Raw genomic sequence first — 13,635 nt, forward strand, 5'->3', positions numbered from 1 at the left:
TTCAATTGTGAATACCACCTGATCATGCACAACCAAATATTTATTATAAGTGGGAAATTTAAAAACTCTTTGATTTTTAAGTATTGTCACTACCAAACAACCATTTAAAAAAAACCTGCGTACAGACTACCGTTGCATTAACAACTATAGACTTTTGGGAGGGCTTGCAGATACTCTTATTTTATTGATTTGTAAAAAAAAATCTAAAAAAGTTCCTGAATCAAATAGAACTAAAAGAGATCTTCAGCATGATAGTGACACATCTGGCTTTTATTTAATACCAAGGAAGTTAGCTGTATGTAAATCCTGGTATGTTAGTTAAAATTGAACATTAACCGTATACAAAACAAACACATATGCTGATATATTAAAGATGCTAAATACGTTTTGAAGGTGATTCTGAAAACATTTTTCATGTGCAAGGTAGCAGTAGGTATAGAACTATATTAAATTAAATTGTGATTTGCACTAGAAATAATTCATTTTTCTTTTAAACATCTTTGTTTATTTTTTTGTTTTTCAATTACTGATAGAACACAATTTCAGCACCATATTTGATAATGTGCAGATAATACAAATGCTACCCCCTACCCAGATAATCTAGTACATTTTGGACACACATTATTAAAGGGGGTGGAATTCCAATGTACAGGACAAACTGTTTTTGGAAAATAAGCATTGGTAAAGCCTTTGGGACCTATTGGATTTGCCAACGCCCTTTGGTCATGCTGTGGAGCACGGTTCTCCAAAGTTGATTCTCGAAGGCCAGAACCTATAAGGGTTCCAGAGCAGCGTGCTACTTGCCGAAAAAGTGCTTCAATGCCTCGTCATGGGTAGTAAGTGCTATATAAATGCAATTACAATTACAATTACATACAGGAGAGAGCTGGAAAACATATGCACGCTCATGGGGTGCTTAGGCAAAAAGAAAAATATAGTTCTCTAAAAGTGAGCAGCAGAAGAATAGGATCGAGTCGATCACAGAGATGGTAAACGAGTTCCTAGGAGAGGGACAGACACAGGAAGGATAGACTGGAAGAAGGGCAGTCATTGAATAAGCTGCAAGCACATGATAGTGACCAAAAGGCTAGAGAATGGTAAGCAGTTGGCCGAATGTAAACCCATTGTAAGTTCTTGGTAAGGCCACAAAAGGACTTTTGCAACCAGACAGTGTGCACTTTCTAGTGTGCTAGACTTCACGAGGAACGTAGAAATGCCTCTGATCCCTTGCGGGTCGGATCTGCTTTGGGTACTTAGGTCAACTAACTGTAAGAAATCAGAGGACCAAGGCAACTTGCACAATAAAAGAAGGGTATTCATTTTTATTTGTAAGTTAGTAACTACCAATGATCACACTCAAAGAATATTTAATCGATAAGGCCATCTTGCACCTTTTCGGTATGTGATACTAGTTAGGAAATGATTGGCAAGACGCCCCATTCACCGCACTGCAGGGTGTTATTTTTATTTCAGAAATCTTTATTCGGCTATATTCCAAGTCATAAAAGAATGCACAAAAATAAAGGATTTCTGATTTAGAAAAATAGATAGTATAAACAATATTTCTTAAAAACAAAAAAAAGAGACAATTCATATCACTGCCCTATACAGAACAATAATTTTACTCAGACAGAAAGGAATCTACATTCCTGGTGCCATATGGCAACATTTTTAAAGGGTCAGTATGTATATAGTACAATGATAAAATACAATATAAGCTCATTTCCCCAAAATATTTCAAAGTCGAACTGAAGAGGAGATATAGCTATAAACCATCCGACAGATAAATTCATCCTTTAAAAGCTGGAGATAGTGCAAAGCTGCCTGGCATCTTCTTATTTTCAAATGTTTTAAAAGTAGTATTAAAAAAGAGCGCCTTGGAGTAATATAAAGATTGCAAAAAAACATATCGGGATGACGTCGTCGGAGTACTTAGACGCCGCTCTCGCACGCTGACGTCAGTTCTGTACATAGCTTTCCGCGCCAGGAACGCAGAGCCATGATAGAAACCGACACTGGTGCAATCAAACTAGGGCCCTGAAAGGGATGACCTTAACCCTAGATATCGGTTCGCAGAACGGGGAGGATGGGTGGGGCGGGAAGGAATCTAACACTAACTACTGTTTCTTACAGATATATTGTTACCGAAGGTAAGTTACTTGTGCATCTGAAAGAAACAGGTTAGTGTTAGATTCCTTACCTTAGAATAGAGACCCCAGCAATACCAACCCCGGTGGTGGGTCTGTGAACCAAGATCACACCAGAAAGCCCTGGACAACGCAAAGGCCGAAAAAGCCATCTCTCCGGACTTGGCTGTCCAGGCAGTAGTGCTTAGCAAACGTGTCCATAGAGGCCCACGTAGCTGCCTGACAGATGTCCTGCAAGGGGACTCCCCGACCCAGGGCAGTAGTAGCTGCCGTGGCCCAAGTGGAATGGGCGCGAAGCCCCACAGGAGGCTCCTTTTTCGCCAAAGAATAACAGACATTGATGCACAAAATGACCCACGAGAGATGGTCCTCTTGTGCACCCCCCGTCCCTTCTTAGCGCCTACATAACCAACAAAGAGCTGGTCGTCCACCCGGAACTGGCGTGTGCAGTCTAGATAAAAGGAGAGTGCACGTTTTGGGTCCAGACGGTGGAGCCTCTCTTCCTCTTTAGAGGGATGCGGAGGCGGAAAGAAGGTGGGCAAGGTGATGGACTGCCCGATGTGAAAGGCCGTAACCACCTTGGGCAGGAAAGAAGCACGAGTTCTCAGTCAGAACGACTATGTCCAGATGGACATAGAGGAAAGGAGGCTTCGAAGACAGAGCCTGGAGCTCACTCACTCTCCTGGCAGAGGTGATGGCAACCAGGAATGCAGTTTTAAGAGTCAGAAGACGAAGAGGACAGTTATGAAGTGGCTCAAAGGGAGCGCACATCAGATAAGTTAGTACAAGTTTCAAGTACCACTGAGGCATCACAAAGAGAACAGGAGGAAACATGTGTGTGATGCCCTTCAAGGATCTATTGACAACCGGGGACTTGAAAAGAAAAGGCTGATCAGGAAGCCTTAAGAAGGCTGAAATGGCAGAGAGATAGCCTTTGATAGTGCCCAGAGCAGAGCCCTGCTGGGCAAGAGAAAGAAGGAAGAGGAGAACCTCTGAAAGGGGGGCATAAAGTGTATCCACAGCCTTTGCTGTGCACCATGCCACAAATTTGTTCCACCTGCAGGCATATACCGTTTTTGTGGATGGACGCCTGGCTGCCAGAATCACATCATAGACTTCAGGAGGCAAGTCAACTGGCCTCAACTGTCGCCGCTCAATCTCCATGCATGTAGGTGGAGACTGGACAGGTTCGGGTGGAGGACCGTCCCCTGTTGCTGCGACAGAAGGTCCTCCTGAAGAGGCAGACGTGTCGGGGGATCGACTGACATGCTGAGTAGCTCGGTATACCAGTATCTTCGTGCCCAGTCTGTAGCCACAAGGATGACTTGGGCCCGTTCTCGCCTGATCTTCTTTGAGCAAGTGCCGCCTTGGAAATTCCAACGCGCAGAACTGATGAGATTGCACGTTCTCTTCGGTGGTGAATATATCTAACCAAGGCTCTCCCCACTGCTGAAAGAGACCTTGCGCCACGTCCGAGTTCAGACGCCATTCGTGATCCATCATGCACCGGCGGCTGAGTTCGTCCGCCCTGGCGTTCAGGGAACCTGCCAGGTGTTGAACCACTAGGGTGATGCCCTGGTGTTCCAGCCATGTCCAGAGGTGCAGAGCCTCCTGACAAAGGGACCACGACCCCACCCTGCCCTGTTTGTTGCAGTACCACATGGCGGTTGTGTTGTCCGTGAACACCTGCACTACACTTCCCTGGACAGAGGGAAGGAATGCCTTCAGTGCAAGCCGGATTGCCCGCAGCTCCAGAAGGTTGATATGGAGCCGGGACTCCACCAGAGGCCTCTGATCTCTGCCTCTCCCATGTGGCCCCCCCCCATCCCAGGAAGGACGCATCCGTCACCACTGTGTGCCCTGGTTGTGGAAGGGAGCCACCACTGCAACTGTCTCGCAGTGCCCTCCGAGATCAGGACGTGGTCGGACAGGTTGCCCTGATGCTGTGCCCACTGAACTTCAGGTCCCACTACAGAGCCCGCATCCGCCACCTGGCGTGATGCACCAATAGAATGCAGAAGGCCATCAGCCCCAGGAGCCGCAGCATCAACCTGACCGAAACTCGGGATAAGGGCCGAAAGATTGGAATCAGAGCCTGAATATCCCGAACCCGCTGCTCGGGAGGATAAGCCCGAAACTGCGCCGAGTCCAGAACCGCTCCGATGAAAAGGAGCTTCTGAGAGGGGCACAGGTGTGACTTCGGCACGTTGATGGAGAACCTCAGCGAGTGCAGGAGATCGGCTGTAATCTGGAGGTGGGAGACGACTGTCTGGGGCGAGCCCGCCTTCAACAACCAGTCGTCGAGATAGGGGAAGACTGGAACCCCTGATCTGCGCAGATGAGCCGCGACGACCGCCATCACTTTCGTGAACACCCGAGAGGCACTGGTGAGGCCGAAGGGGAGTACGGTTAACTGAAAGTGCTCAAGGCCTACCGTGAACCGCAGGTAGCGCCGGTGGGCCGGCAGGACGGGGATGTGGAAATATGTGTCCTGCAAGTCCAACACTACCATCCAGTCTCCAGGGTCTAGGGCAGCCAGGACCTGATCTAAATTCAGCATCTTGAACTTCTCCTTCCGGAGGAAGCCGTTGAAGCTCTGGAGGTCCAACATAGGACGTAGGCCTCCTTTGCCCTTCTTGGGTACCAGAAAGTAGTGGGAGTACCAACCACGTCCTACTTCTGGCCCAGGAATGCGCTCGATAGCCCCCTTGGCCAAGAGGGCCGTAACTTCCTCCTGCAGAAGTTGTAAGTGATCCTCCGACATGCGGTGGTACTGCGGTGCCATGGCTGGAGGGGTCGCCTCGAAGGGGAGGGATTAGCCCCTTCGGATGATTTGCAGCACCCACCTGTCTGAAGTGATGGTACGCCAGTGGAGAAAGTGATGGCAGACCCTGCCCCACACTGGCGTCAAATGGGCCTGAAAGCTCGGACTAGGAAGGCTTTGAGGCAGATGCTGCGGGAGTGGATGTGGACTGACCTGGCCTTTGTCCCCCTGCACCGCCACGGCGGTTCCCACGTCCGCAACCGCGTTGAGGTTGGTTCTGCGGCCTGTGGCTGGACAAATGTGTGGGGGCGCCCCTTCCTTGTCCACGAAAGGGGCGAAAAGCAGAGGTCTGCTGGCGCTGGCCCGACAGGACCAAGGACTTGGCCGTAGCCCTGGAGTCCTTGAAACGCTCAAGCGCACTGTCTGCTTTGTCGCCAAAAAGGTGACGGCCATCGAAGGGCATGTCCATGAGCGTGGACTGGACATCCCCCAAAAAATTGGTGGACCTCAGTCAGGCATGGGGACGGATCGCCACCGTCGTGGAAATCGCTCTGCCCAGCGAGTCCGTGGTATTAAGTCCACATCGGATGGAATAACATGCTGCATCCCGCCCCTCAGCAAGAGCTTGGGCGAGCCGTGCCTGGGCCTCCTTCGGACACTGGGGCAGCACGTCCGCAACCGTATCCCACAGGGAGTGGGTGTAACTGCCAAAAAGGCAAGCGGTGTTGATAGACGCAACCCCAGACTAAGTGAAGAGAACACTTTCTTCCCAAACTGGTCAAACCTTTTGGATTCCTGATCTGGAGGAGCAGTCCGGAATGCGGTCTGGGAAGTAGAGGCCTGAATGACCAGACTCTTGGGGTGGGGTGTACGGACAGAAAGCTGGGGTTGCCCGGATGTCGGGCGACGTTCCGATCCACAGGGGGCACTGTGGAGGGCTTGGACCAAGTGCCCATCAGAACGTCCGTGAGGGCCTCATTAAACGGCAGCAGAGGCTCCGAAGGCGGCTGAAGCACCTCGGTGAGGAGATTAGTCCTCACGGCCGCAGCAGGGAGCTCAACAGCCAAGGCCTTGGCTGCCCTGCGCAACACCACACCATAAGTAGAACCCTCCTCCATAGCCACGGAAGGAGGAGAGATGAAGCTAATGTCAGGCGATGTGTCAAGACCACTGGCCCCCCCCAGCTCATCTGCCCAGTCCTGAGATAACTGTCACTGTCATGCCAGAGGGTCATCAGACCCTTCCCAGTCCTCCCCTTCATCCGTGTCGTGATAAACAGGCAGAAATGACAGAGCCGGGTCATAGGTGAATTGCTCACCCACCGACGCCGGAGACGGCGCCGAGCAGTGCCGCTCCGACGCCGGACCCAGACTGGGGCTGAAACCGGGAACGACGTCGTCCGAAGACAGCACCAGGAGCGACACCAGAGGGGTCGGCGCCAGCGGAGGAGTCGTGTGGTCAACTGGCGTCGACCGGGATCCAGGCCTGGATCCCACAGGGTCCTGTGGCGTCGGGACCGAAGTCGACGACGGTGCCGGGGCCGAAGCTGCCGGCTCACTAGGACTCACTAGGACCCCCAGTCGGGTCTGCGGAGCCCGAAGGCACGCCGGCAGGCCTCAACGGAGGGAAGTGAGCCCTCATGGCAATTAGGAAAATCACAAATCTCCTCCAGCGTCTCACGCCGTCCAGGGACCGGAGGGTATGTGACCGGATGCAATGCCTGCTGCTCTGGTCGCTTCTTCGACTTCTTTTTAAAGTGCCTCGACCTACCTGAATGCGAGGACTTGGAGCCCGAGGAACGGTGTGGGCTCCGGCTCCGCGACCGGCCCCTCGACTTCCTCCTCGACCGGGACCTTGAGCGGTGCGGAGCCGACTGGCGGATCTCGAGGAGCTTGCGGGACTGCTCCCGCCTAGCCTTTGACGTTAAGGCCCAGCAGTCGAGGCACGACTTGTCGTCGTGGTCGGCCCCGAGGCAGTAGAGACACCGGCTGTGGGCATCGCACAGCTTGAATCCAGGCATTCCTACCGGCACCAGGAGTCGATATCGACTCAAAAAGAATAGCCAAAATAGGCTAAAAAAGTAGTCAAAAATTGACGAGGGTACGTTCTTCCCGGATCTGTGCTTGCTGGTGCGGAAAAAAGAAGAACTGACGTCAGCGCGCGAGGGTGGCGTCTAAGTACTCCGATGACGCCATCCCGACGAACACGACGCCGACAACAGACGCGGAGCCGCAGACGACGCCGACCGACGCGCAAGGTTACTGCTGGCGAAAACTTGCCGGATCCAGCCTAACGCATGGGGATATTCTAAGGTAAGGAATCTAACACTAACCTGTTTCTTTCAGATCCCTTCTTTTACCCATCTCCTGCATATCTTTTTCCAAGTACAGATACTCCATGTATTCTTTCTTTAGCTTGGCCCTTGGAATTTTAGCAGTACTTGCTGGGTTGTCGAAACAATCTGACAAACCCAGGTTCCTCAGTTGGGCTTTGACATAGTAGAGCCAAGGGATTTTGCATACCCACTCTAGTTTTAAACAATCTACAATGATGGCACGATTCAGGACTGTTTCTTCTTTTGCCCAGATATTGTGACACAATAAGAGCGGTGCTAGTTGCATTCGAAAGGACAGGGGATCACACCAAGTTCGCTATGGCACATGGTAGCAGGGGTGCTCCGTGAAAGGGTCAGTAGGCATTTCAAAAACGAGTTTTCAACTCGCTGAAGAACTAAAGTCTTACAGGAGCCCCAGACTCCTGCGCCATATAAAGCGGCAGCGCATGTGTGAGCTTTATAAATCTCTATTATTGCATTTACAGGATGTGAGCCTAGCTTTTTACTGAATCTAAAAATAGCTTCCAGGCAAGACCCCCATTCACCGCCCTGCAGGGAGTTAAAAGAAATCATGTTCACTGTAAGAAAAATGAATAGGTGTATTTATCTCCATTATAATTTGTTGGTTCACTGGTTTTTATAAATATTATACACCTTAAATCTTCTATCAAAACATTCCAAAGTAGCCAGTAATTGGATATTTGGACAACCAATTTCGACTATTTACAATGTCATTGTGTATACACTCGATACTCAAGACTTGTCTCCATACTAATTGCTTTACATATGGACAACAAATACCACCCTTAATGACTAGACCTGAACATGGAAGGTAGCCTTTAAATTATGGGGGAGGGAGTTTGAGCCACATTTTCTTGCAGACTTTTGGTGCTTTTCTCTTCACTAAAGCGCTGCCACTCCAGATCCAGCATTATGGAAACAAGGCTCACTGTGTTGAGGCTAATTTAAACTGAATATGCCAACTACAGAAGTTGCCCGCCAGTAGGCCTAAAGGAATAGGTTTAAAAAAAATTAAATGGTCCCTTTGAAAGATAACATTCGTGCTGGTGGGGATCCAGAGGAAAGTATTTTTTTTCCAAAGTGGAAAACTAGACAGGAGCTGCAAGGAGTTGGTTTTGTACTCGTGCAGATTTCATAGACAATCACAGACAGTCTAAGACTCTTCTCCCAGGCTTTTGCAGAGTCGACATGCGCCTCAATGGACCTTAATCTGTTTAAAAATGACAAGGTATGTGGAGAAAGTGTTCAGGCAAACGAGGTCAGACTACACGAAAGGCCTGTAGGGACCTGTAGTCACAGCCTCTCATAAGACTGCTTTAACAGCAGAATGCTTCGAGAAGTGGTGTGTAGGCGTATTTCGTTTTTAAAAGGCAACTCCAAGTAATAATAATAATAATAATAATAAAGGGGTTTATAAAGCGCCTGGTGACGCCATCCCGGCGTATCCCCGCGCTGTGGAGCGAGAGTCAAGAGGCACAATCAGGATAGCAGAAATATGAGAGAGCAGGCAAGGGTTCTAAACAGAGCGGAGAATACATGATGAGTCTCTGGGCCCCTACACACACTGTTCTTCTCGAGACACCTATCACCCTCCCACTCACGGCAGGATGTACGAGAGGGGGGCTAGAAAGCCAGCGGAGACCATTCTACAACAGAGCATGAGGAGGACTAGACCATGGTAAATGATGTGCTGTGAGCTGCCAGATTGAGTATCAGTTCCTGGAATTGCAGTTCGCATCATTGATCGTGGAATTTCACACACAAAAGAAAAAAACAGGACTTCGTACTAGCCCACTGTACTTGTGTCAATCAGCCAGATTCATCATTGTCCCGTTTTGCGGGTCCTTATTAGCGATTATTAAGGAGTCGCGATTAAGGACTTGCAAAACGGGATTCATGTAGGAATAGCAAAAAAAATTGCGATTCCTACATCTTCCTTATTTGCGATTAGCAAATTGCTAATCGCAAATAAGGATGCGATTTCAAGGGTGCCAGGGGTGTCCAAAGGACACCGAGTAGCACCCCTGAAAAGCAAATGTACACAGGTGTTGCGCACACACATGTCCAAAGGACATGTGTGTGTGTAACATACAAATTAGAAAAATGCACTAAAGCGCATTTTTCTAATTTTTCGCTATTTACCACGAAGTCAGACTTCGCGGTAAATAGCGGCCAAAAATTGCGAATTCGCAATTTAAAAATCGTTAATGAATTGCATTTAAGGATTCTCAAATAGAGATTCCTTAAATGCAATTCCTCGCAATTTTGCTGTTACCGATTTTTGCATTTGGGATGCGCTCGAACCTGTTCCAGGTGAGGTTGCCCCACCTCCGCTGCTCCTGCCCGCCGTGGCCAGGACCCTGCCCTGCTGAGTGCCGCGCACTGCCTTGCACACCCTCGTTTCGCCGCTGTCTGTCTGCTGCGGCGTGCCTGCTCCCCCCCTGTGTCTTCTGTGCGCCTGCTGCTTGTACTATCCACTAGCCCCCCTGGTAAATTCTCCTGTTTGCCTCCACTCGCATCTTCTCCTTCCCCCCGTTGTGTAACTTGCCTCCACTTGTTTTTCTGTCTCCCCCCGGTTTCTACCTGTCCCCCCTCGCCTTCCCTCACTTGCCTCCCCCTTTTGCCTTCTGTACCCCTGTGCTGCCCTCCCCCTCCCGTTCGCTCCCTCGAGCCGCCCTCCTTCCCGCCACTGCCCCCCGGTGTCTCCACCCCCCTCCTGCCCATTGGCCGCCCCGCTCCCGCCACCCAGCTGACCCGCCCTCCCGGCTCCTCACTTATGACGCCCCCTGAGCGACCGCGCAGCGGACGCGCGCAGCGGGAGCACCGAATGAGCGCCGAAGGTGCGCCAAAGGTAAGCCCGTCTGCGCCCGTCCGCGCCTGGACCGCGCCCAGTGCCAGGACCCCTGGCCCCCACCGACGGAAGCCGACCCGACGGACCTACGACGCCACCGAACTCAACGCACTCAACACCGGCCGAACCCCGGGTTGCTACCGAGCCACACCGAGACGCACCCACGGACCCTTCAGCTGCCACTCCTGCAAGTTCACCTGCAACCGGACCCACGCCAAACCAGCACCCACCAAGCCGACCTCCAGCAGCACCCACCTGAAGTGCATCCTGCTCAACACCCGCTCCATCCACAGACACGCCGTCGAGCTCTGGAACCTGCTCGACACCACAGACCCAGACGTCGCCTTCCTCACGGAAACCTGGATGAACGCCTCCTCAGCGCCCGACATCGCCATCGCCATCCCAGAGGGTTACAAGATCTCCCGGAGACACTGCGCCAACCAGACCGGAGGAGGCATCGCCATCATCCACAGGAACACCATCCGCATCACGACCAACACCGACGACACTCTCGCACCCGCCGAACACCTGCACTTCCAGATCCACGTCAACCCCAAGACCACCCTCAGAGGCACCCTCATCTACAGACCCCCGGGACCACGCACACAATTCAGCTAAGACATCGCCGACTTCATCAGCCTGCACGCCCTCCCCTCCGCCGACTACATCCTCCTCGGGGACCTCAACTTCCATCTGGAGAACAACAACGACCGCAACACCACCACCCTGCTGGACAACCTCGCCAACCTCGGACTCAAGCAACTGGTGACCACCCCCACCCACTACGCCGGACACACACTAGACCCGATCTTCTCTTCCAGCAAGGACATCGCCTTCAGCCACGCCACGGGACTCCACTGGACGGACCACAGCTGCGTCCACTTCAGCTTCAGAAGGACCACGCTCCACCATCACCAGCAACAGGCTCCCCTGCAGAAGCTGGATCAAGATCACTGCAGACCAGCTCGCCACTTCCCTGAACAAGAACCCTCCCACCAGCACAACAAACCCCAGCCAAGCAGCCACCAACCTCACGAAATGGATCAGCGACTGCGCAGACGACCTCGCCCCGCTGAAGACCCCGCCGAGCTGACCCGGCAGCAAGAAAGCCCCATGGTTTAACGACGAACTCAAGAGCTCCAAGAAGAACTGCAGAGCACTCGAGAAAACCTGGCGCAGAGACCCAACACCGGACAACATGACTGCCCTCAAGCTCGCCACCCGAAAACACCACCAGCTGATCCACGCCACCAAGAAAAACACATTCAAGGAACGACTGGACAACAACGCACACAACAGCAAGGAACTCTTCAACATCGTGAAAGAGCTCTCCAACCCCAACGCCGGAAACAACGACATCACCCCTTCGCAAGACCTCTGCAACTCCCTCGCCTCCTACTTCCACAACAAGATCGCGGACATACACAACAGCTTCATCACTCAACCGACGCACGCCACGACCGAACCACCGCCCCCCACCACCACCCTCCGCGCCTGGACCCCGATCAGCACCGAAGACACCATCCGCACGATGAACTCCATCCACTCCGGATCTCCGACAGACCCCTGCCCTCACCACGTCTTCAACAAGGCCGACGCTGTCATCGCACCCCACCTGCGGGACATCATCAACACCTCCTTCGACATCGCCACCTTCCCGGAGAGCTGGAAGCACGCCGAACTCAGCGCTCTACTAAAGAAACCATCAGCAGACCCAACCGACCTCAAGAACTACCGCCCCATCTCGCTGCTCCCGTTTCTGGCCAAAGTCATCGAGAAGACAGTCAACAAGCAACTGGCCGCCTTCCTCGAGACGAACGGTTCCCTCGACCTCTCGCAGTCTGGCTTCCGAGCCAACCACAGCACCGAGACCGCCCTGATCGCAGCCACCGATGACATTCGAGCCCTGCTCGACAACGGAGAAACAGCGGCCCTCATCCTCCTGGACCTCTCCGCGGCCTTCGACACTGTCTGCCACCGTACCCTAGTACAGCACCTCAGCAACGTCGGAATCCAGGAGAAGGCACTGGAGTGGATCACCTCCTTCCTCGCCGGAAGGACACAGAGAGTCCGCCTTCCCCCGTTCAGATCGGAAGCCACCGAAGTCATCTGCGGCGTTCCTCAAGGCTCCTCGCTCAGCCCAACACTCTTCAACGTCTACATGAGCCCCCTCGCAGCCATCGCACGCCAGCACAACCTGAACATCATCTCCTACGCCGACGACACCCAGCTGATCCTCTCCCTCACTAACGACCCCGCCACCGCCAGAGCCAACCTGCACGAAGGGATGACAGACGTAGCCAAATGGATGTCGAACAGCCGCCTGAAACTGAACTCGGACAAGACGGAAGTCCTCATCCTGGGATCCTCACCCTCCGCCTGGGACGACTCCTGGTGGCCCCCCGCCCTGGGCAGCGCACCCAAACCAACAGACCACGCACGCAACCTGGGCTTCATCCTGGACTCCTCCCTCTCCATGACCAGACAAGTCAATGCCGTCTCCTCGTTGTGCTTCAACATCCTGCGCATGCTACGTAAGATCCTTCAGATGGATCCCCACTGAGACCAGGAAGACGGTCACCCAGGCCCTCGTCACCAGCCGTCTGGACTACGGCAACTCCCTCTACGCCGGAACCACCGCCAAACTCCAGAAGAGACTCCAGCGGATCCAGAACACCTCAGCGCGACTCATCCTGGACATCCCCCGCCGCAGCCACATCTCCGGACACCTGAGAGACCTGCACTGGCTCCCGGTCAACAAGAGAATCACCTTCCGGCTCCTCACCCACGCACACAAAGCCCTACACAACCAAGGACCAGGATACCTCAACAGCCGCCTCAACTTCTACGTTCCCAAACGCCAGCTCCGATCGACCAGCCACGCCCTTGCCGCCGTCCCCCGCATCCGAAAAGCCACCACAGGAGGAAGGTCCTTCTCCTACCTGGCTGCCAAGACTTGGAACTCCCTTCCGACCCACCTCCGCCTGACCCAGGACCACCTTGCCTTCAGGAAGCAGCTCAAGACCTGGCTGTTCGAGCAGTAGCGGACCCCCCCCCCCAGCGCCTTGAGACCCTCCGGGTGAGTAGCGCGCTATACAAATGCTCTGATTGATTGATTGATTGATTGAATCCCAAATGCAAAAATTGCGCTTGCAAAGGACGAGATTCTCAGAATCTGGCCCTTTGCGAGCGCTATTTGCAATGATAAATCAGGCTGATAATTCTTGTACAACACCACAGTGGGCAATTTATATTATTTCTACACTTGGCTGTACGTGCCCCTTTGAAACACAGCATCATTGAGCTATCCACGTTCTGTTCCAGCAGAATCTAACATGTGACAGTCAACCAATAAAAATTAAAGTACAAACACTAGAAAAACACCATTGTGGTAATGAACCAATAAAGACAACAATGACAAGTGTTCATGTTGCATGCAATACTTGGTGCTGTGCATAGGTCGCAGAAGGTTAAAATTAGGCCTGATTCCTTTAATCATCCCTCTGTTGATTGCGAC

General features: G+C 52.4%; 1 protein-coding gene across 1 annotated transcript in view; it reads right to left on the reverse strand.

Annotated features, from left to right (window-relative positions):
* The window catches only part of LOC144797574 (uncharacterized), a 510,336-nt gene that overhangs the window by 122,329 nt on the left and 374,372 nt on the right, over nucleotides 1–13,635 (reverse strand). The gene's annotated exons all lie outside the window — the stretch shown is intronic.

The sequence above is a fragment of the Lissotriton helveticus genome, chromosome 12, assembly GCF_964261635.1.
Source record: "Lissotriton helveticus chromosome 12, aLisHel1.1, whole genome shotgun sequence".
NCBI lineage: Eukaryota > Metazoa > Chordata > Amphibia > Caudata > Salamandridae > Lissotriton > Lissotriton helveticus.